Source organism: Panthera tigris, chromosome D2 (assembly GCF_018350195.1).
Source record: "Panthera tigris isolate Pti1 chromosome D2, P.tigris_Pti1_mat1.1, whole genome shotgun sequence".
Classification (NCBI taxonomy): Eukaryota; Metazoa; Chordata; class Mammalia; order Carnivora; family Felidae; genus Panthera; species Panthera tigris.
In genome coordinates this window covers 67443726-67467813 of record NC_056670.1, presented here as the reverse complement: position 1 = coordinate 67467813, position 24088 = coordinate 67443726, and the positions used below count along the sequence as shown (strand labels likewise).

The 24088-nt window shown below is 35.4% G+C and overlaps 1 protein-coding gene across 5 annotated transcripts in view; it reads right to left on the bottom strand.

Moving 5' to 3' along the window:
* The window catches only part of SHOC2 (SHOC2 leucine rich repeat scaffold protein), a 107245-nt gene that overhangs the window by 60420 nt on the left and 22737 nt on the right, over positions 1–24088 (bottom strand). Inside the window, exon 1 of one of the 5 annotated variants that reach the window (XM_042960985.1) lies at positions 20972–20992. The exons of the other annotated variants lie outside the window; for them this stretch is intronic. The gene's annotated coding sequence lies outside the window, so the exon portion shown is untranslated. Of the gene's footprint in view, positions 1–20971; positions 20993–24088 lie in introns of those variants that run through there. 5 annotated transcript variants of the gene reach the window in all.

Sequence of the window (24088 nt, the reverse complement as noted above, 5' to 3'; positions counted from 1 at the left end):
CTGCTTATTGATTTGTGTATAAGAAACGTATTATGCCAAGTTTCTGGAAATCAAATTTCTATTTAGCAAGGTACGTATGTACTGAATTTAAAGTGAGTTGCAGATGGTATTAAAAGATGTTACATATTAAAGAACAAATCTAGCCTCTCAAAAAGTAAAGTTTCTGCTTAATAATCAGATTTAAAAGCATTTTTGTGAGTTAAAAATGACACTTCTTTAAACACACACTTGGCATTTTTTAAGATGGAATCCTTGTTCTTCTATTCTGATGTTTCCCAAACTTCCCTAATAACAAAAAATAAAATAAAATAAACCTGGGATATTGGTTAAAAAAAAAAAAAAAAATTCCCAGGGTGCCTGGGTGGCTCAGTTGGTTGAGCATCTGATTCTTGGTTTTGGCTCAGGTCATGATCTCACAGTTCATGGGTTTGTGCCCTGCCCTGGGTTTTGCACTGTCAACACAGAGCCTGGTGAGATTCTCTCTCTCTCTCCCTCCCTCTCTCTCTCTCTGAAAATAAATAAATAAACAAACAAACATTAAAAAAATAAAATAAAATTCCCAGGTACAAACATTAAAAAAAATAATAAAATAAAATTCCCAGGTTCTATCCTAAACCACTTAATTGGAATCTTTAAGAAGAAGAATCTCGGAAACATGTTTTAAAAAGAAAGGTCTCAGCAAATGCTTATCCACTTTGGAAATACTTGATATAACCAAATCTAAACACCAAACATCAGACCACTGGTATATTAAATACTGTATTCCTTAAATATTATTTTAAAAATGAAAACTGAGAGGGTGCCTGCTGGCTCAGTCAGTAGAGCATCTGACTCGATCTTGGGGTTGTGAGTTCAAGCCCCACTACAGGTATAGAGGTTACTTTAAAAAATAAAAAAAACAAACAACTACATAAATATTTGTATGGCGCATACATGATACTGCTATAAATGTTAAAAATGGTCCCATAAAAAATAAACTAAAAATGAAAATTGAGGATGGGGGGAGGTCAGGAAAGAAAACTGTATAATGACAAAACAAGTTACTAATAATTTAAAGTTTCTACTTAAGTCTGAAAAGAGACTTCCCAAAATATATAAATACCACCACTGTATTTGACATTAATACTAGAGATACTTGAGCTGTTTAATAGTTTTCCTGCAATAGTGATGGATTTGAACTGACCCACATGCTCATCCTATAATTCTTATACCTAATGAGATTTACTGGTACATACAATAGTTAAGTCACAGTTCATAAAAATATAACTAGTTACAGAGAATAGAATTTGGACTTTGACATTTCACCATACTGAAAGGAATTAACTAACCAGGCTTGACTATTAACTAAAAAATTTTCATCCAGTAAAAATATAGGTCGTCTAAGAGAACAAATGACTTGACAGCCCAAAGTTGTTATGAGTCTAATCCAGACCTCACTCAGGTGACACTGCTAAATATTTTTTTGACAAGCAAAAAGTATTGTGAGTACTCTTTCATGGTTCTTGGAAATTAACTATTCAATAGGTTTTTTAAAATCACTTTATAACATAGTGGGAGACAACTACATTTGCACAGAATTTGACTCTTGCACCCACTTATGTAACAGAAAGTGACAGTACCCGTTCTAAAAATGTTTAAAATCTAGTGAAAAAAACATAAAATTGCACCAATTACTAAGCTGACGCTAGCAATGGTGTTTTTATACTGGGATCTTTACCACTCCCAAAGATGCCTTCATTCCCCATCCCATAATACCACGTACAGAGCACCTGACATGAATTTTTTATCTTACTTCAAATTCTCACAACCACATCAAGGAAGATATTTAAAGTGTCTCTACTTATAACCAAGGTAGATTCCTTGAGTCCATTTTATCATTAGTTCAAAAATGACACCAAATTAGAAACTACCAATGCCATCTGTTAGTAAAGGTCTAAGTTGATGCAATTTTTCTCTGGTATATAGCTATGTTCCAAATAATGAAAATTATTTTTTTAATGGTTAATTTTTTTAATGTTTATTTATTTTGTAGAGAGCGAGAGAAAGAGACAGAGCATGGGTGGAGGAAGGGCAGAGACAGAGGGAGACACAGAATCCGAACCAGGCTCCAGGCTCTGAGCTGTCAGCACAGAGCCCCATGTAGGACTCGAACCCACGAACCATGAGATTATGACCCAAGCTGAAGTCGGACGTTTAACCAACTGAACCACCCAGGCACCCTCAAATTATGAAAATTCTTAACTTCAAATCCCTGAGTAGAAGAGTTCCTCTATTTCCAATTTATAGACAAGAAAATTGAGGCACTGAAGTCAGATACCTGGTAAGGAAAAATTCAAAACCAGGTCTGCCTGACTCTAAGCCCATGTATGTTCTTTCCACTATACCATGGTGTATTTCAAAGATAACTGTCCAGATCATCATTGTAGGAGGATGCTGATTACAATGCTTTAGGCCTCCAATACCTTCTAAGTCAGGGATCAGCAAATTTTTCCTGTAATGGGCCACATATTAATTTTTTTAGGTTTTGTGGGCCAGATGTTCTGTTACAGATACTCAATTCCATCATGAAACACCTATAGCACGAAAACACCTGTAGACAGTATGTAAATGACTAGGTATGGATACATTTCAATAAAAGTTTACCAAAGGAGGCTTCATACTGAATTTGGCCCTCAGGCGATAGTTTTCCAAGTCATACTTTCTGATTAAAAAAAAAAAAGAAAAAACTTTAACATTTATTCATTTTTGAGAGACAGAGCCTAAGTGGGGGTGGGGCAGAGGGAAAGGGAAACACAGAATCTGAAACAGCCTCCAGGCTCTGAGCTGTCAGCACAGAGCACGGCACAGGGGCTCAAACTCAGGAACGGTGAGATCATGACCTGAGCAGAAGTCAGGTGCTTAACCGACTGAGCCACCCAAGTGCCCCCACAATTTCTGATTTTAAATCATTCCTTTCAGGAATGCAAACTGAATGCAAGAAGTAAAAAACAAACAAAAACACTTTTCCTTGTTCTTATATTCACATTACTTTTAGCAATTTCTAAAATAGCTACAATTTCCTAAAATCTAGGGGAAGGAGGACTGGAGGGGAGACAGAAGTGAGAAAGCACCAGCCTACTAAGATCTATTCTTGGTATAAGACTATAATGATAATCATCAAATGTAATAAATATTTTTAAAAAACACATCAATAAGGCCACATATACTAAATATATTCCTTAGTCTGTCTTACCATAAATGTGGATGTGAAAGTTTTACAATATTGCATATTGAATTACAATGAATAGGACTTCTGGTTCCAAACAAGATGAAATAAACCCCTCTGGCTCCATTCCTCCCTTGAATTATAATGTAAAACTCTGAATAAAATACATAAAGCAACTCGCAGAAGATTCTGAAAGGTACAAAAATGAAGGTACAGTGGCTAGGGACCCTGGATGAAGGATAACCTGGTAATACATTCTACGTTTTTTTGTTTTTGTTTTTGTTTCCTACATATCCTGGCAGTAGAAAAGCCAAAATTCAAAAACACCAATAGGCACCTACAAAAAAAAAAAAGTCTAAGAAAAGTCCTCTCTCTCTAGTCAAAGGACTATGAAGAGAATGAAAAGACAAGCTACAGTCTGGGAGAAAATATATCTGGCATACATAAAGAACTCCTTTAAATAATAAAAAAGCAATCAATCCAATTAGAAAAGGGGTGAAAGACTTATAGAGACACTCCCCAAAAAAACACATGCAAAAATGTTCTACATCATTAGTCATTAGGGAAATGCAAATATAACTACATGCCTATTAGAAGAGCAAAAATAAAAAATATGAATGATACCAAGTGCTGGTGAAAATGTGGAGAAACTGGATCTATCACTTATTGCTGATGAGAATGTAAACTGACAGCCACTCTGGAAAACAACGTGGCAGTTTCTCATAAACATACATTATACAACCCAGCAACTGCACCTGTAGGTATTTACCCTAGAGAAATGAAAACTTACATTCACACAAAAACCTGTATACAAACGTTCATAGCACCTTTATTTATAAATGCTCCAAAAGTGGAAACAACCCAAATGTTTTTCATCTGGTGAAATGATAAACTGTGGTACATCCATACAATGGAACACTGTTCAACAATAAAAAGGATCAAACTATCCATGCACACAAAAACTGGAATGGATCTCAAGAGCATTATGCTGAGTGAAACAGTATCAAAAGTTAGCATGTGTGATTCTGTAGGATTCTGTTCATGGACTATTTTTAAATGGCAAAAGTGTAACGATGGAGAGCAAATCCAGTGGTTGCTCTGGCTTAGGGCTGGGTGAAAGGAGAACTATGAAGGGGTAGCAAGAGGGAGACTCTTTGAAGTGATGAAACAGTTGTGTACTTTGACTGTTATGGTAGCAGTTATAAGAATTTGTACAAGTTTTCAAATTTCATAGGACTATCAGAGTGCCTGGGTGGCTCAATGGGTTAAGTATCCACCTCTTGTTTGATGTTGGTTCAGGTCATGATCTTAAGTACAGAGCCTGCTTGGGATTCTCTCCCCACCCCTCTCTGCCCCTTCCCTGCTTGTGCTCGCTTGCTCTCAAAATAAGTTTAAAAAAAATTTCACTGGACAATCAACGTCCACCCTCCAAAAAAAATACTGCATGGAAAAACTGGTGAAATCTCAGACTGCAGTTTACTTAATAATATTGTACCAGTGTCGATTTACTGATTTTGATAATTGTACTACAGTTGTATGTCATTATTGGTGGAAAATAAATGCAGAGTATTTATTTCTCTTCATTTCTCAGAGAAGGGGAACTCTGTACATTTTTATAAATTCTATCAATCTAAAATTATTTCAAAAGAAAAATGTAAACAAAATACAGTGGTCAATACAAATCTACCATATATAAATTATAAAAAAGCATAGAGGTTTTTTTTTTTTAATTGAACTTTTAAAAACCTCATTTTTGAAAAAAAGATGATGAAAATAATTTTTTTTTTCCAGGATAGAGGTGGGGGGGGGGGGGGTAGAGAGAATCTTAAGCAGCCTCCACACTCAGCAGAGCCCAATGTGGGACTCAATCCCATGACCCTGGGATCATGACCTGAGCCAAAATCAAGAGACTGATGCTCAACCAACTGAGCCACCCAGGTGCCCTGAAAACTAAAAAAAAAAAAAATAAAAAATAAAAATTTAAATAAATGAATAATAATTCAAATTGGCTGGGAAAAGATTTTTCTCAATCTTGTTCAATATCAGATAAAAAACATACCCATTTACAGATACCATTCAATTTGGGAAGGCACATATTCCATTAACATTACCAGGAAAGAAAAGATTCTTTTAAGTACAAATACATTTAAATACACTTTAGTTAATACAATTATCATTCATAAAATAATGGTGGGTAAATCAGGAACATTCTAAGCATACATTTGTCTTCTAGATAAAATTAAAAGATAACTAGAATATTACACATCAAAATACTCAGTAACTCCAGTCTTAGTTATTTTCATATCTAACAAAAACTGACCTTTTAGTTAAAAAAAAAAATTAAATGGGAATGGAATGAGGAAAAATATCTACAGTGCTATCGTGGATGCTACCATAAGCCTGAGGTATAACCTGCCGATCAATATCCAGCTAAGTAGTGTTGTGCAAATGTCACACCAGTACTCTTAGAATTTGAGGGTCAGATTAAAAGGACAGTTCCAGTAGTTTCTTTCCTTGAAAATAAACGATTTCATTATTTTGTAATTCATCTGATTAAAATTTAAACACAAGTAACATAACTGACATGTATCATAGAATTGAAGGTGAACATTACCCTGGAAAAATAAAAGGTAAATGAGTTATAACTATATTGGACCCAAGAGGAAGGGAACTAGAGACTATTCTGGAGCACAATTCTGGCAATATGGTAAAGAAGCAATGCACAGAAATTTTATTTACTCAGGCATTTTATAAATAACATGTGTATAGAAGATGAATACTACTAAGACAGACATAAACAGTTTCTAACTGACAGTCCAAGGAAGACTTCAAGCAAAAGAAATATAATTACATCATGTAAGCATTTAATAAAGTATTTATTGCACTCCTCTGTGTGCTAGGCATCATGCTAAGTGATAAATAAAACAGACATGGTTCCTGCCCTCAAAGTGCTTACAGTCAAGTAGAAAAAAGAAACAAAAAAGCATTCCATAAAAAGAAAATAAGATGTAATGGCTGAGATATGCAAGAACATTATGAGGCAGAGGAGCTAAATGGAGGCTAAGGTTTTACTATCTGAGATCAGACTGTACTTAAGAACACAAGATTACGCAGGGTTTTGTAGCCATAATGAGCACAGATTTTCTTCTAAACCACTCAATGATTTTAAGAGAGTAACATGATCTGTTTTTAATCTCTCACAGTACTGTATACAGAATGGATTTTGAGGCAAAGAGTAGAAGCAGGAGACCAATTAGAAGACCACTGCAGTAACGAGGTGGGACTTGATCTTATATTAAAATATTATGCAACAGATGGAAAGTGGGTACATTCAAGAAATGTTTAGTAAAAAAAATTAACAAACTTAGTAATATATTCTATATGGACAGAGAGGCTGAAGAAGGGAATCCTGGAACTAAGAGGTTTGACACAAAAACAAATTTGGGAGTTATCAGCATATTGCTAGTTTATAAGACCATAAACACTGCCAAAAGCAGGGCGGTGGGGAGGGGGAGTTCAGGACTAGACTCAGGACATCTGTAACAAACACCCTGACCCTAGACAACTACAAAATTTACAGATAAGGTAGAGAAGGTTCCTGGGGACAAAGGATGGGCTAGAGTGGTAGGAAGCAAAATCAAAACAATATGGTATCCTGATTATAGCAAGTATTAACAAGGATATGGAAAAACTGGAACCCTAACTCTGCTACTGGGATTGCAAAAGTTTTCCCAATTTGGAAAACAGTTTGGTATTCTATGAACATGAATAAACTCTTCCAATGTCAAAGGAGACCTATGAAATAAACTATCATAGTATACTTATGATTATATTCTCTCAATGCACTTCAATACCTGCCATGTGAATATTATTCACATGGTCCATTATATCTAATGTTATTTATCTCAGTGTTACAGCGATACAGTTCACCTGCACAGCCACCACGATAAAAAATACTCATGTCTTTACGTTAAAAGGTACATAGTACATAAATCTAAAAATTTAAAGGTAAACAATGCACACACTTTCTTGGGAAAGGAATTATCAGTCATATTTATACCATCAATACCAAAACTAGAAAAACCTGTGAGATCATCTAGTACAACCCCATCATCCTAACTAACAACCCCCACTCAGTCACCAAGCACCTATGAGTCAGGTACTATATTCTATCTGGGGCTAAAAAAACCCAATCAAACAAAAACCAATATTTTTGTCTTCAGTGATCTCACAAAGAGAGGGAAACAAACAAGTTATAAAACTTTAGGAAAGATAATATGAGAGCACAAAGATGAAGGGGTGGTGGGGGGGGGAGTACTGTGATGAGGCTACAGTTGAGTCCTCAAAGTTGAAGAGGGGTTCACAAATTCATTCTGTGGGGATGGGCAGATATTGTGTGCGCAGTTTGAAATGGCATGAGAAAATTATCCAGACTGGGAACCATAAGCAGTTTTTCTACACTGGAGTTTAGGCCCCAAAATAAGGTTGGAAATCAAGACTGTCTAATCTTGAAAGGCTAAGTATTCAAACTTAGTAATTTGGACTTTATTCTGCAGCACTACAATTTTCAAACTCTACACTCTAAACCCTAATATTCTAGAAGAATACTTTCAGGGGCTGTCAAGAGTAAATATGCAGAGCCAATAGAGGACTCATGAAAAAGAAGAGGGCATGATCACAGACCTATTTTTAAAAATTTATCTGGTACTGTTCTGAATGATTTTAAAAGGTCAAGGGTTCAGAAGGAAGACAGAAAAACTAGTTAGAGGGCCACTACAGAATCTAATGATTGAATCTCAAATACTCCCAAATCAGTGCTAGATATGTTTTAGGAGAATCATTTGGGGAGCTTAGAAATCCTAAGCCCTAATCCAAGAATGCTATCAAAATAAGTATCTGAGGTAGAAAATAGCAATCTGTATGCTGAAAGAGTTTTCAAGGTGATTCCAATGCAGGACCAAATCTGGAAACCATGCAATGAAGCCATGCCAAACATAATGATAAATTCAACAACTTTTAATAAGAGTATTTTGAAATTTATAGGTTCATTGTCTCACTGTTTAGGGAAGTGTGGCTGGCATTACGGGCCAGGGTGCCAGGGTGTGGAGGTATGAAGAACCATCTCTGCATGCTGCACAATCTTTAAATTCTCGTCAGGTATACATACCTAGGTGAAACACCTATTTATAATTTTTAATGCTTAGAACCTAACTCCATTTTTTAAAGTAATCTCTATGCCCAATGTGGGACTTGAATTCATGACCCCAAGATCAAAAGTTGCATGCTCTACCAATTGAGCCAGCCAGGCACCCCTAGAACCTAACCATTTTACATATAAACTCTAAATTTTTTCACTTTTCAGGAATGAAAACAATGTCTACAGTCTAGAAGGAAAGTTACTGTGTTTAGCTTAGAACTTCAAGAATTTCATTTTTTATTATTTCTGACCATCACACACCCATACAGATCTTCGCATTTGAGTCACCAACACAACCCTCCCAAATAAGTTTCCAACTGTTAAATGTACAAGCTTTTTTTTCATTATTTTCTAGTATTGTGCCTGAGCATTTTCATATTGACAAACAAAAGGTATATTTTCTTTTATTTCTCCCTTCAATTAATCAATTACACGGATTTTTTTTTAATTATGTAGGTTACCACCGTTTCAGTATAGTAAAGGAAGTATTACAAAATAATTTGTTATATAAATGGGACATTAGGTCTGAGGCACCTGAGAACCACTGATTTAAACTAAAACCAGAGGTAACAGTAGATGACGAGAATAACTCAAGAGACATTTTTGAGACAGAATGAATGAAACCAGTTGGAGATGAATGGGAGTAATCCTCCCCATTCCCCATGAATGGGAAGAGATCCAGAGTAATGTCAAACTGCTGGCTTAAATAACCAGATACATGTAGCATGATTATCCAAGTTAGGGAACCAGAAAGGAAAACCTGTAAAATTGTGAACAAACTTCTACTGAGGATCCCGTGAAAACATCTACTCTACACCTGAAAACAGGATTTAGAATAAAACAGAAAGGTCTAGGCTAAAAATAAGCTTATGGCTTTGGTATCAATAGCATAATGGCACCTGAAGGTTTGAGAATAGAAAATCCACAGAGGGCATATAAAATGAGAAAATACTGGGGCGCCTGGGTGGCTCAGTCGGTTAAGTATCTGACTTCGGCTCAGGTCATGATCTCACAGTTCATGAGTTCGAGCCCCGCGTCGGGCTCTGTGCTGACAGCTCAGAGCCTGGAGCCTGCTTCAGATTCTGTGTCTCCCTCTCTCTCTGGCTCTCACCTGCTCACACTCTGCCTCTCTCTCTCAAAAATAAATAAACATAAATTTTTTTTTTCAAAAATGAGAAAATACTGGTACTCTGGGGAAGATAAACATTTAAGAATAGGTGGATGAAGAAAAGAAGGACCCAATGAGTATCTTGTTTTCTTAATCTCTGAACAAAGTTCCAAGCTCACCTAAAAAGGCAACCCAGATGTCTAATTTTGCAGGTCAACTAAAACCTTTTCTTTCAATTAACAAACAGGCTACAATTACATCTGACATCTCACAAAAGTAAGCTACTTATAATATATTTTACTGATAATATGTATTCATTAAAAAGAATACTTTATTATTAAAAGATTTTTCTAGAGCCAAATCTTTTCTTCTATTTTTCCTAAACATAAAAGTCATCACAATAATGGTAATATAAGGCAATAAAAGCAAATAATCTAAACCTAACCAAAGAAGGGAAATTTAAGTCTTAAAAACTTCATTTTATATAAGATTAAAAATAATCTTTCACACAGGTAAGAAAATTTTTCAAACTGTAAGGAATCTTAAAGGTAATTTTTTATACCTTAATTTCAACATTCTTTAGGACAAGGAGTACCTTATGAAACACAAAGATATAAAACCAGCAAAAGTGTCAAAGGCCACAAGGCCAAGAGGCAGAGTTGCAAGTAGTTGTATCTGAAAAGACAGAGCGGTCTTAAAGAAACGGATTGTAAAACATTTGTTGTATCCAGATAAGTCACTTTAGGCAATTAGGCACATACGGACTGGACAGCAAATGAAGCTCTTACAGGTGACTCTACAAAACCCACAGTTTAGTACCTTACTAAGTATTGTGCTGCCTATATATTTAATGAGCATGTTTCCACCATTTATAACTCTGTCATATCCCTGAATTTTTAGGACAATAACCTTTAAATTATCTGGAGGGTTGGGGCCACATCTAAATATGGAGGCCTGTCAGTGTAAGATGTCAGAGCCCAAGTGGCGGTAACATCAGAGAAAATAAAATAGCACAGTGAGTACCTCCAAAAATTCAATCCCCCGCAAAATCAATGGGGAAACTGGCAAAAACATTTGGAATCAACTTTATCAGAACTCTCAAAATTAACCAAAACTTTGCCCCAGGGTGCTTTTAGAAAGGAAGGAAGGAAGGAAGGAAGGAAAGAAGGAAGGAAGGAAGGACGGACTCTCAGCAAGAACAAGTTTTGTGACATTTTAACTTGTCCTAGTCCCATTCCCTGCTTTCTAAATAGACGGCAGCCTTGAAAAATTATAGCCCATATTCCCAGTGCAGCCTAGCTGCCATCAGAGGGAGCAAAACAAAGCTGGAGGTCACTGAAAGCTTCATTCTCCCCAAATTATTACTATTAGGACTGTCTGGTAGCTCCCAGAAAGATACCACTTGCAATGCTATCTATATTTGACTTAATTCAGCTTGCCCAGTGCAAAAGACATTTTCCCCAAGAGAAGTGTTGTTGAAAACATTTATAGGTTGAGGTGGTGGCTAACATGTGGGGCAAACACCAGACTAATCCAAAAGTTCTTAAAAACTAGGATTGAGATACCATGGGGACTTGGAAAACTTCCAACACATTCCAGGGAATCTAGAAGTACATGCTTAAGTTAGTGTGCACGTCCAAGGTTGTGTATAAGCTCAGGAAAAACCTGAGAGGGCCCCAAGCTCTTTTAACTGAGGGGCCCTGCACAAACAGGAAGTAAAGGCTAAGGCAGAGAGGTCAAATGCCTGGTTGAGTGCTGAAGGTACATCCCCAACAACAGAGTTCTTTGGTTCCAGGCATTTAAAGACATATCTGTTCAATCATTAGCTAACCACGAAGCTAAACAAGTAGAGACTTCAGTTGCCACACACAAATGATTTAGTTCAGAAAAGTCACTAAACCAACGACCACCACGACAAGCAGCAACAAAAATAGACCCTGGGGAAAAGACAAAATCTCCATAGTTGCCATGTTTTGTTATTTAAACCTTTGTATTTAAACAGTTCATAAAATTTAAATGTTCATTTATTATTTAAAATGTCCAAATGTAATTTTTCAACAAAATGTCTCACGTAATACAGAATATGAATAAAAAGATGAAAATTATTTGGGGGGAAAAATCAAACATAATCTGATATTGAAAGTACAATAACTGAAATGAAAAAGTCACTATAAAGGTTCAACAATGGGTATAAGAAGGCAGAAGAAACAGTGAACGTCAAGATAGGTCAACCGAATTATCCAGCCTGAGAAACAGAAAGAGGAAAAAAAAATGAATAAAAATGAACAGAGCATCAGAAATCTGTCGAACACCATCAAGTGAGCCAACACATTTTTACTGAGAGATGGAGAAAGAGACAAGCGAAAGTCATAGAAATATTAGAAGAAATAATGGCTAAAAGTTCCTTTCCAATTTTGAAGAAACACAGTAATCCATACCTCCAAGAAGCTTAAAAACTCCAAGTATGATAAATTCAAAGAAATCTACACATAGGCACCATTACCAAACTGCTAAATGACAAAATGACAAAGAAAATCTTGAAAGCAGCAAGAGAAATAACTCATTATGTGTAACAGATAGTAAGATTAACAGATTTCTCATCAAAAAATAAGGAGGTCAGAAGGTAGTTCTGAAAGAAATAAAAAACAACCATCAATCAAGAGTTCTTTATCTAGCATTATTCTTTAATGAAGATGAACTTAAAACATTCCCAGATAATCAAAACTGAGAGCATTAGTTGCTGCCCTGTCCTATAAGAAATACTAAAGTAACTCCTTCAGGCTGAAATGAAAAAACACTAGACAGTAGTTCAAATACAAATGAAGAACTAAAGGTCACCAGTAAAATTAACTACAAAAATAAATATAAAGAACCACATAAATGTATTTCTTGCTTGTAGCTTTTTTCTCCTATCCAATTTAAGACAAAATTTAAGACAAGATGAATGGAAATGTTGAGTCACTTCATTATATACCTGAAATGAATACTACCTTTTACATTAACTAACTGGAATTTAAATAAAAACTAAATAAACACATGTGGCTCTACTTCTGGCTCCACCAAAAAACAAAAACAAAAACAAAAACAAAACCTCATACACAATACTTGCACATCTGTGTTGATGGGCACACAGTGTGTATAAAGATATAACATTTATGATAATAAACAACAAAAAGGAGGAGGGAGTGGAGGTATATAGACACAAAGTTTTCGTACACTATTGAAATTAACTTGATATTAATCAGAACTAGATTCTTATGATTTAAGGCATTAATTTTGTAGGACGACCACTAAGAATCACAAAGAAATTAAAACAGTACTCTAGAAAATATCTAGTTAACACAAAAGAAGTCAGTAATGAAGAAATAGAGAAAAAAGATGAGACACAAAAAACAGTGAAGTGGCAAATGTAAATTATACCTTACCAATAATTACATTAATTGTGAGTGGAATAAACTCTCAAATTAAAAGGCAGAAGTTGGTAGAATAGATGGAAAAAAAAGTGATCTAACTATATGCTGTCTATAAGACACTATAGACTAAAAAACATAAATTAACAGTAAAAGGACAAAAAATGGTATACCATGCCAACAGTAACCAAAAAGAGTTGAAGCTGCTACACTATTATCAGACAAAATAGACTTTAAGACAAAAATTACTACTAGAGGGATGCCTGGGTGGCTCAATTACTTGAGCATTCAACTTCAGCTCAGGTCATGATCTCATAGTTCGTGGGTTCAAGCCCCACGTCGAGGTCACTGTTGTCAGTGAGGAGACCGCTTCAGGTCCCCTATATCCCTGTCTGCCCCTCACCCATGCTCACTTGCTCTCTCTCTCTCTCTCTCTCTCTCTCTCTCAAAAATAAACATTTTTAAAAAACTACTAAAGACAAAGAACATTTTATAACCAAAAAAAGGGTAAACCCATGAAAAAAATGTAACAATTATAAACATATATGCACCTAATAGAGCACCAAAATACATTAACAACTGACAGAACTGAAGAAATAGATGATTTAACAATAATAATGACTTCAATACTCTTTCAATAATAAAACTAGACAGGATCTAAGCAAGAAAACAGAAGCCTTGAACACCACTATAAGCCAACTAGTCCTAAGAGAAATTTATCAACATTCCACCCAACAACAGCAAAATATAGACTGTTCAAGTGAACATGAAATATCTTCCAGGACAAATCACATTATTGAAGTCTCAATAAATAAAAAGGAAGGTACACTGTCCAAGTACAACTGAATAAAATAAAAAATCAACAGAAACATTTGAAACATTTACATATATGTAGAAATTAAAAATCACCCTCCTAAATTATCTATGGGTCAGAGCAAAAAAACACAAGGGAAATTAGAAGCCCAAGCAGATGAGAAGAGTATCACAAGAGAGGGGATCTAATTCCCTGGCAAAGGAAGTCAGAGTCTGAGCAGGCCAAGGGGAATGTGTATCTGGGGTTTAGACTGGGTATCTGATAAAGATTTTCTCGAAAATCAAGTCTGTCACTGCACAGAAAACCGAGTATATTTGTACCCAATGATAAAATTACACCTTAAAAAAAAATCAGAACTCTGAAAATATGTATCCTTTACCACGAATTTGCAAAGCTACTCAATTTCTCAATTTAAAGACTTTTCTTTAAAAAAAAGTGACCTTATTAACAAATGTGGATTTTTTAAAATACTAGAGAAAGGTGTCAACATTTAGAAAATCTGTATAACTCAATAAACCAGTATCTTCCAGTTAATTACTTAATGTATAATTACTTAAAATCATGCATGATTACTTAATGTATGATTATTTAAAATCATTTATGATTACTTAATGTATGATTACTTAAAAACCACACATGGATAAAAGATCCATTGAAAGTACAAAACAGATTAATGAATTTTATTTTAACAGAATGAAAAGTTCATTAGATGAACTCAGACATTCATAGGATAAGTGAAAAAGGGAGAAAGAGCCTCACATTAAATCTCACTGATAAAAACTTAATTCAATAATTAGAAAGTAAATTAAATAAGTTAATTCAAAATCATGGATAGTAAAATATAAACCTAACAACTTTGAGAGGTAAACAAATGAGAAATTCTTTGGGGCCTAGATTTGACAGGTGTAAGTCATAAAAAGCACAATTTATAAACGAAAAAACTCATAAATCCCACTTCATTAAAATTTAAAAATTTCACACCGCAAAAGACCCTGTTAGTAGGATGTAAAGATAAACTATGGGAGAAAATATTTGCAAACCACACAGTCGAATTTGTTGACTTAATCCAAACACATAAAGAACTCTCAAAACAACATTAAAAAAACAACCCAATTAAAAAATGGGCAAAGATACATAACAAACCTTTGGCCAAAGAGGAAATACAGATGGTAAAATGGCAAAAATAAAATGTTCAACATCATTGGTCATTAGGCAAATGCAAATTAAAACCAATATCACTACACACCTATCAGAGTACCTTAAAATGTGGTAATATCAAATGCTAACAAGGATGCAGAGAAACCAGGTATCTGAAGAAATAGTTTAGTAGTTACTTATAAAATTAACTGTACACTTACCATATATGACCCAGAAATTTCACTCTGGCATTTACCCCAGAAACATATTTATGTTCACACATACATGCAAAAAACTGCACACCAAATGTCAATAATATCTGAATTTTTTTTAATGTTTATTTTTATTTATTTTGAGAGAGAGAGACAGAGAACATGAGCAGGAGAGGGGCAGAGAGAGAGGGAGAAAAGAATCCCAATTAGGCTCCGCGCTGTCAGTGCAAGAGCCCAAAGCAAGGCTCAATCCCACAAATTGCAAGATCATGACCTGAGCCAAAATCAAGAGTGGGACGCTTAACCAGCTGAATCACTCAGGCGCCCCATAATATTTATTTGTAATGCAAAAAAAAAAAAAAAAAAAAAAGAATCAAGCCAAATCTCCTTCAGTGGGTGAATGGTTAAACAAACTCTGATATATTCAACACAATGTAATAACACTGCTCAGCAACAAAAAGGAATGAACTACTGATACATTCAATAACCTGAATGGATCTCAAGGGTATTATGCTTAATGAAAAAGTCAATCTCAAAAGGTTACAAACTTTGTAATTCCATGTATACAAGATTTTTCAAATGAAAAACTATACAAATAGAGAACAGAGCAGTAATTGTCAGGATAGGACAAGGTGGAGAGGGAGTTCCTTTGTGATAATGAAACCAGTCTATATCTTGACTGTGCTTGTAGGACTCTATACATGGGATTTAAAAGCACAGAATTATGGACACACCCAAATGAATACCTAAAAAAATGGCAAAAAAATGAATAAGGTCTATCGTCTAATAAAAAATAATACATCAATGTCAACTTCCTATTTTGACAATGCACTACAATTATATAAAATGCCAACACTGGGGGAAGCTGAGTGAAGTACTATTTTTGCAACTTCCTATGAGTTTACCACTTCTAAATAAAAAGGGGGGAAACTTCAATGATAACAGTTTTTAAATCTACATTGCATTAAACTTTAAGAAATTACTGCCATTTTGGTCATAAGGGGAAAGTATACAGCAATCCAAGCCTATGTACAGAAGGAAGAAAGGTCTCAGATACACAACCTAACCTTACCCCTTAAAGAGCTGGGGGGGAAAAAAAACAGCAAATAAAACCCAAAACCAGCAGAAGACAGGAAATCATAAATATTAGAGCAGAAATCGATGCCATCAAAACCAATAAAAAAAATAGATCAATGAAACTGGAAGCTGGTACTTTGAAAGAATTAACAAAATGGATAAATTGATGGGGGGATGGGAGGGAGGGGAGAGTGGGTGATGGGTATTAAAGAGGGCATCTTTTGGGATGAGCACTGGGTGTTGTATGGAAACCAATTTGACAATAAATTTCATATATAAAAAAAAAATGGATGAACCACTAATCAGTTTGATCAAAAACAAAAAGGACCCAAATAAAATCAAGAATGAAAGAGGAGAGATCACAACCAACACAGCAGAAATAATAATAAGAGAATATTATGAACAATTACATGCCAATAAAATGGGCAATCTGGAAGAAATGGACAAATTCCTAGAAACATATAAACTACCAAAAGTGAAACAGGAAGAAATAGAAAATTTGAACAGACCCATAACCAGTAAATAAACCGAATTACTAATCAAAAATCTCCCAAAACACAAGAGTCCAGGGCCAGATGGCTTTCCAGGGGAATTCTACCAAACATTTAAGGAAGAGTTAACACCTATTCTCTTAAAGCTGTTCCAAAAAATAGAAATGGAAGGAAAACTTCCAAACTCTTTCTGTGAAGCCAGCATTACCTTGATTCCAAAACCAGACAAAGACCCCACTAAAAAGCAGAACTATAGACCAATTTCCCTGATGAACATGGATGCAAAAATCCTCAACAAGGTATTAGCCAACCGGATCCAACAATACATTAGAAGAATTATTCACCACGACCAAGTAGGATTTATACCTGGGATGCAGGGCTGGTTAAATCAATGTGATTCATCTCATCAGTAAAAGAAAGGACAAGAACCACATGATCCTCTCCATAGATGTACAAAAAGCATTTGACAAAATACAGCATCCTTTCTTGATAAAAACCCTCAAGAAAGTAGGGATAGAAGGATCATACCTCGAGATCATAAAAGCCATATATGAAAGACCCAACACTAATATCATCCTCGATGGGGAAAAACTGAGAGCTTTCCCCCTAAGGTCAGGAACAAGACAGGGATGTCCACTCTTGCCACTGTTATTCTACACAGTATTGAAGTCTTAGCCTCAGCAATCAGACAACACAAGGAAATAAAAGGCATCCAAAATGGCCAGGAGGAGGTCAAACTTGCACTCTTCGCAGATGACAGGATACTCTACATGGAAAACCCAAAGGATTCCACAAAAACACTGCTAGAACTGATCCATGAATCAGCAAAGTTGCAGGATATAAAATCAATGCACAGAAATTGGTTGTGTTCCTATACACCAACAATGAAGCAACAGAAAGAGAAATCAAGGAATCGATCCCATTTACAATTGCACCAAAAACCATAAAATACCTAGAAATTATCTAATGAAAGAGGTGAAAAATCTATACACTGGAAACTAGAGAAAGCTTATGAAAGAAATTGAAGACGTCACACACACACAAAAGTGGAAAAATATTCCAGGCTCATGGATTGGAAGAGCAAACATTGTTAAAATGTCAATACTACCCAAAGCAGTCTACGAATTCAATGCAATCCCTATCAAAATAACACCAGCATTGTTCACAGAGCTGGAACAAACTATCTTAAAATTTGCATGGAACCAGAAAAGACCCCAAACAGCCAAAGCAATCTTGAAAAAGAAAACCAAAGCAGGAGGCATCACAATCCCAGACTTCAAGCTGTATTACAAAGCTGTAATCAACAAGACAGTATAGGACTGGCACAAAAGCTGACACTCAGATCAATGCAACAGAATAGAGAACCCAGAAATGGACCCACAAATGTAGGGCCAAGTAATCTTTGACAAAGCAGGAAAGAATATCCAATGCAAAAAAAGATGGTCTCTTCAGCAAATGGTGCTGGGAAAACTGGACAGCGACATGCAGAATGAACCTGGACCACTTTCTTACACCATACACAAAAAATAAACTCAAAATGGATGAAAGACCTCAATGTAAGACAGGAAACCATCGAAATCCTCGAGGAGAAAGCAGGCAAAAACCTCTTTGATTTTGGCCACAGCAACTTCTTAGTCAACACGTCTCCGGAGGCAAGGGAAACAAAAGCAGAAATGAACTACTGGGACCCCATCAAAATAAAAAGCTTCTGTACAGGGAAGGAAACAATCAGCAAAAGTAAAAGGCAACCGACGGAATGGGAGAAGATATTTGCAAATGACATATCAGATAAAGGGTTAGTATCCAAAATCTATAAAGAACTTCTCAAACTCAACACCCAAAAAACAAATAATCCAGTGAAGAAATGGGCAAAAGACATGAATAGACACTTTTCCCGAGAAGACATCCAGATGGCTAACAGACACATGAAAAGATGCCCAACATCACTCATCAGGGAAATACAAATCAAAACCACAATGAGATACCACCTCAAACCAGTCAGAATGGCTAACATTAACAACTCGGGAACAACAGATGTTGGCGAGGATGCGGAGAAAGAGGAACCCCTTTTGCATTGCTGGTAGGAATGCAAACGGGTACAGCCACTTTGGAAAACAGTATGGAGCTTCCTCAAAACATTAAAAATAGAACTACCCTATGACCCAGCAATTACACTACTAGGTATTATCCAAAGGATACAGATGTGCTGTTTCGAAGGGGCACATGCACCCCAATGTTTATAGCAGCACTATCAATAATACGTAAAGTATGGAAAGAGCCGAAGTGTCCCATTTACTGATGAATAAAGATGTGTTGTGTGTATGTACGCGCACGCACGTGCACACACAGTGTAATATTACTTGGCAATCAAAAAGAATGAAATCTTGCCATTTGCAACAATGTGGATGGATCTACAGTGTATTATGCTAAATGAAATTAGTCAGAGAAAGGCAAATATATGACTTCACTCAGATGTGGAATTTAAGATACAAAACAGATGAACATAAGAGAAGGGAAGCAAAAATAATATAAAAACATGACAAAACATAAGAGACTCTTAAATACAGAGAACAAACAGAGGTTTGCTGGAGGGATTGTGGGTGGGGGGATGGGCTAAATGGGCAAGGGGCATTAAGGAGGACACTTGTTGGGATGAGCACTGGGTATTATATGTGGGGGATCAATCAATGGATTCTACTCCTGGAATCATTACTGCACTATATGGAACTAACTTGGATATAAATTTAAGAAGGTAAAAAATTAAAGAAGTATAAAAAATAAAAGTAAATGGATTCTGAGTCCTGCCTTTGGCTATATGAAAGATCTAGAAAATTATCTTTACTAGTCATCAGAAGAACATGCATTTAAAAATACAATAAGAGGGGCACCTGGATGGCTCAGTCGGTTAAGAGTCCGACTTCGGCCCAGGTCATGATCTCACAGCTCGTGAGTTCGAGCCCTGTGTCAGGCTCTGGTGCTGACAGCTTGGAGCCTGGAGCCTGCTTCGGATTCTGTGTCTCCCTCTCTCTCTCTCTGCCCCTCCCCAGCTCATGCTCACACTCTGTCTCTGTCAAAAATAAATAAACTTAAAAAAAATTAAAAATAAAATAAAAAACTTATCTTAAAAAAATACAATAAGAAATAATATATCAAATTGATGAAAATATAAAACATTGCAGTAAGGATACAGAAAAATGAACACCTAATGGATGGCTGGTGGGCATATGATTCAAGTAAAGCTTTTCAGAAAGTATGGCTTCTTAACATAAGTTTGAGGGTCTTTGTTAGAAGAAAGTTTGTAATTTATGTGAGAGTTACACATCTGTTTAAGAACAAAGAAGATTAAAAAAAAAAAAAAAAATATATATATATATATATATATATATATATATCCCACACTGTTCATTTAAGTGCTTATCCCTCTATCTGAAAAAGACATGGGAATTGGGAGTGATGTAGGGGTGGGGGGTGGGGGGTGGGGGGTGGGTAGGGAAGAAGGAAGTAGAAGGGAATAAGATATGTCTTGAAGCCCTCAGCTAAACTTTCCCAAAAGGCAGATTTCCATTCCCTCTGTTTTTTACCTGTTTGGTCCTAATGGTATAAGATTTGTTACCTCAGCTCAGATAGGTTGAGAGTTTATAACTGCTATCACGTGATCACATTCGATTTCCAAAATAACTGTGAAGTAGGCACCCAAAGTATTCTTCCCATTAACAGAGGAGTCAACCAAGATTTATGGAAGTTAAATTATTTGCCACACTCTGGTGTGAATCTGACAATAACATCATGAGCAACAAGAGATAATATTTACTGAGTACTTACTACATACCAGGCACTGTACTAGGTGCTTTTAGCTGTTTTCTCACTCAGTCCTTGCAACAATTCTGAGGCAGATTAATCCCCACTTACAGAAAAAGAAATGAGGCTCAAGAACAATCAAATTACTTATTAAAGATCACACAGAGCATAAAGCAAAGTCATAAGACTAACAAAGTTCTGATTCCAAAACCCATGTCTTAACCCATGTCTATACCATTTCAGGATACATTAAATAGGTATAAATAATGATGTAAATAAACACGAACCAAGGGACATTTTTGACAGAACAAGACTTGAAAAGATAGGACTGCTTTCTATAGTCTGAGAAAATGTTGACTAAAAAGAGCCAACAAAATACAGAAAATCTAAATATCTTAAAAAAATTATTTCTCCCCTCATCTAACACCTAATTCTATAGACCACACTAGTACTTTACGGACTTTTAAAAGAGAAATTTCTCCCCATAATATATTATATGTCTTAATGCATAATTCACATTACCTTGAGTTCATTTTCTACTGAGTGGTATCTTCCTGAAAAGTATGACAAAAAGAATATATTTTATAATTTAAACTCAGTATGTTAAATTCTACAGTCATTTAGGTCCAGTCTTCCATTAATAGAACATATAAATAAATGTTTCCATAACTGACCACTAGGAAGTGATTATGCAGATCAATTTAGAAAAGAACCTGACTCATGCATCCTTGACCTAGGCACCAATTATTAAAAACTAGCACTAATTAGTCCTTAGTAATAATACTAACAGTACATGCTTACTTTAAAACTATTTTTTTCCCTTAACTAAAAGAAAGAATAATTCAGATATGTGAAGGGAGACCTAGATGTCCAGAGACTTACTTGGGAAGTTCTATCTATATTAAATTTTACTCACCTTATAATCTAACCCAAATTCTCATGTTAAATGGATGTATCTCTTTACTAATCTCAATCTTAAAAGGAATGTGATTAAAAGTAATATATTGAAAAGAAAATGTAGTCAAAAAAAAAGACCAAAAGATCTGGAGCTGTCAGGTTTGGTCTCCAAAACCCTTGATTAATTACAGTGTGACCTGAGCATGGCTACGTTTAAAGGTCTCAGTTTTTTTCATCTGAAAAATGAGTTTAGGGGGCTACATGATCTCACAGGTACCTTAAGGCTCTAAAACTCCTACTGCTAAGTCAGCAGGAAGTAGTTCCAAGGACCAATACTGGGTGTTTGACACATAGTAGTACTCAAGAAGTACTTTCAGACTGGAAGACCAATTCTAACATAATGTCCAGGTCAAAAAACAAACCCTGAAGATTACTGTAAAGGTACTACTGTAATTGTGTTGAGTAGATTTACAAGGTGAGACAGTACTTACAATTTATCCCTATTAAAAAGTTCATTAGGTCCCCATGACTACAGGTAATAATCATCATGCAAACAGACGTTTTGGAATACCCTAACAACGTATTTATATTCTTAGTATTTCTCAAAATGTATTTCTACAACATTTACTTCCATGGTCAAACAGGCTTATAGTTAGGATAAGATGTGTTTCAAACATAATTATACTGTTGTCCTTACAGCAGAAATGATCTGTTTTTGATATGAAAATGTACTCTGTGGGGGCACCTAGGTGGCTCAGTTGGTTGGGGGTCTGGCTTCAGCTCAGGTCATGATCTCGCAATTTGTGAGTTCAAGCCCCATGTTGGGCTCCGTGCTAACAGCTCAGAGCCTGGAGCCTGCTTCAGATTGTGTCTCCCTTCTCTTTCTGCCCCTCCCCTGCTCATGCTGTCTCTCACTCAAAAATGAATTAAAAAAAAAAAAAAAAGTACCCTGTGATAGAGAATATACAAGATTTCCCAATACATTTGGATCAAAAAACCATTTCTAAGGAATATCTATAACATTTCATAGTGTTTCAAGTGCTCAAACGACAAATATTTAGTAAACCTAGATCAGCATTAAAACACTGATAAATTTTTAATAATTTTGTAAAATTCTAAGATTTAAAAAACACCAGAGTAACTGGAATAACAAAGACTAAACCCTGAAATCTCCAATAATCAGGCATTAAAATTTTCTATAAGGCTATTAGAATGTATTTGTATTTGAAGCTAAGAAAGTAATACATTCCAACATACAGAAGGAATGGAATGAAAACAAAAATACCTAGTTTCTCCAAGCAGTCATCCTGCTCTTGCTAATGGATAGGTAAAACAGAACAAGGTCAAATGAATACAAGATTATGTTCAAATCAGAGACTAGAAGAAAGCTTGCCCACCAGCTATTAAGATTTTTCAACCACATTTCTTTTAATAGAGTCATTAAGTGAAGAAAATAAATTCACATTTCTCTTGAAAAACAAGATGCCAGGGCACCTGGGTAGCTCAGTCAGTTAAGCATTTGACTCTTGATTTCAGTTCAGGTCGTGATCTCACATTTCCTGAGTTCAAGCCCCACATCGGGCTCTGCACACACAACGTGGAGCTGCTTGGGATTCTCATTCTCTCTCTCCACCCCCCACTCTGCTCCTCTCCCACCCCCCCCTCTTTCAAAATTTAAAAATTTTAAATCTAAAAAAATTTTTTGAAAAGAAAAACAAGATACCATTCAGAATACTAAATTAGTGGTAGTAGCTAAAGCATGAAAGTTCAATTTCTAGAGGTGCCTGGCTGTCTCAGTTGGTAGAGCATGAGACTCTTGATTCCAGGTCTGTGAGTTCAAGCCTCACATTGGGCATAGAGATTACTTAAAAATAAAAATAAAACCACAAATAAATAAACAGAATTCTTTGAGAACCGAGGCAAAATCATTACTACCCAAAAATGGAGGGAAGGAGGGACTCAATGCTAAAAAAAAAAGTAGAGCAATACCTATTAAGAACTCCAAGGGTTTAAAAAAGGTATGACTCAAGAATTTATATCCAGTCTAAGAATACAGTTTAGTATAAATGGCAACAGTTAAACAATAATGAATATGAAAGAACTCAAGGAATACTGTTCTTATGAACTGCTTTTGAAGAAAACACTAGTTGACAAAGTTCAACTATCCAAAGAATAAAAATAAAAATTATGAAAAAAGGGCAAGTTTTGAGCATAAAGTCCATTTAATTATTGGCCTGAAAAAAAAAAAAAAGATAAAAAGATTTATAGCTATAGAATATAATGTAAATGTTACAATCCTCAAGAATGGAGAGGAAATAGGACCGAGATATGCTTATACCTTTATACAGCACTGCTTTACACCTTTGAGTATACTTCAATTGCTATACCTCGATTTATTTCTTAAAAGATGAGGAAATAAGCATAATGCTGTAATAAATACAGATGAGCTAAATAGATTCATTAAAAGAAAGTCTCAGATCATAAAACATAATTGTATGAATAAATGATCCACACTCCCCCTGCCCCAATGTGAAAGGACAAAAATGAAATACAAGCAGACTATGTTCAAAATGAAACAGGCATTCTAAAGATATAGGCACAAAGATATTCACTACAGCATTATTTGTAACAGCAACATACCGAAACAATCTATATATCCAACAACACACGTCCAACCGAAACAATCTATATATCCAACAACACACGTCCAACGGGAGTTTACCTCCGTTATGGTTAGATAAA